The sequence below is a fragment of the Hypanus sabinus genome, chromosome 4, assembly GCF_030144855.1.
Source record: "Hypanus sabinus isolate sHypSab1 chromosome 4, sHypSab1.hap1, whole genome shotgun sequence".
Lineage (NCBI taxonomy): Eukaryota > Metazoa > Chordata > Chondrichthyes > Myliobatiformes > Dasyatidae > Hypanus > Hypanus sabinus.
In genome coordinates this window covers 98645805-98646534 of record NC_082709.1, presented here as the reverse complement: position 1 = coordinate 98646534, position 730 = coordinate 98645805, and the positions used below count along the sequence as shown (strand labels likewise).

Sequence of the window (730 nt, the reverse complement as noted above, 5' to 3'; positions counted from 1 at the left end):
TTCATTTTATTATCAAAGTATACAACTTTGAAATCTTTATTTCTTCGGGTAGCCACAAAACCAAGAAAGAAATAAAAGGCAGCAGACCCCAAGACCCTCCTCCCGCACAAAAACCGAGAAAACCCGGTCAGGCACATCGACCTCCAAATCCCTCCTCCCGCACGAAAACCGAGCAAACCAGGCAGCATCAATGGAAAAAAGTACAGTTCAGCAGGACTGCTTTTGCTTAAACTGCTGTACAATTCTACGTTCTATGTTCATGCCCATTTGAATGGTTTAAAACTATAAGATTTTGAACAATTGCTGGTGTTTAATTCTATCATTACTGAAATTCATTAAGCAATTAATTTTAACTTCGATTAGGAATTTGAAATGAGAAAATGAGCAGTAGGAAGTAAATAGTGGTTCCACTGGGGCTCGAACCCAGGATCTTCTGCGTGTAAAGCAGACGTGATAACCACTACACTATGGAACCATACAGAGTAAACAGTTTTCCAGCAATCCACACATACAGCTATCTGAGTTCGATGCTCCCCGCACTTAAATCTACCAATTGATGTTTTAGGTAGAAATCCTCTGTAAGCGACTGATGAAGGGTTAGATTCTGTCTGAATCATTGATTTCTTCGATCATTGGGTGTGTTGCTCCAGATAGATGTAGACAGAGATATACATATTCGTGTGGTAATTGGGAGAAAAATTTAAAAAGGCTAGCAATTGGGGGATCCAGA

The 730-nt window shown here is 39.9% G+C and overlaps 1 non-coding gene across 1 annotated transcript; it reads right to left on the bottom strand.

The window, feature by feature from the left end:
- Positions 1-402: 402 nt before the first annotated feature.
- Positions 403-475, bottom strand: trnav-uac (transfer RNA valine (anticodon UAC)). The gene has a single exon. It is a non-coding gene; the product is annotated as a tRNA-Val (tRNA).
- Positions 476-730: the final 255 nt, after the last annotated feature.